The 228-nt window shown below is 51.3% G+C and overlaps 1 protein-coding gene across 1 annotated transcript in view; it reads left to right on the top strand.

The window, feature by feature from the left end:
• Positions 1-228, top strand: part of LOC107697246 (solute carrier family 22 member 4-like) — a 21,003-nt gene that overhangs the window by 13,466 nt on the left and 7,309 nt on the right. The gene's annotated exons all lie outside the window — the stretch shown is intronic.

Genomic DNA, 228 nt, shown 5'->3' with positions numbered 1-228 from the left:
ACAGCGAAGTGTTGAGCCCCAGCTGGACCAGTTTGTGAATGAGCTGTTGAGGGATGATTGTGTTGAATGCTGAACTGAAGTCTATGAACAGCATTCTGACGTATGAGTATTTTTTGTCCAGATGTGAGTGCTGAGTGGAGGGCAGTGGTGATGGCATCATCAGTAGAGCGGTTGGACCGATATGCAAACTGGAAGGGGTCCGGGGAGGGGGGGGGGCAGACTTGATGT

This window comes from Sinocyclocheilus anshuiensis, unplaced genomic scaffold (genome assembly GCF_001515605.1).
Source record: "Sinocyclocheilus anshuiensis isolate Anshui unplaced genomic scaffold, SAMN03320099.WGS_v1.1 scaffold1786, whole genome shotgun sequence".
In the NCBI taxonomy this organism is placed as follows: Eukaryota; Metazoa; Chordata; class Actinopteri; order Cypriniformes; family Cyprinidae; genus Sinocyclocheilus; species Sinocyclocheilus anshuiensis.
This window is presented reverse-complemented; position numbering and strand designations above follow the sequence as displayed.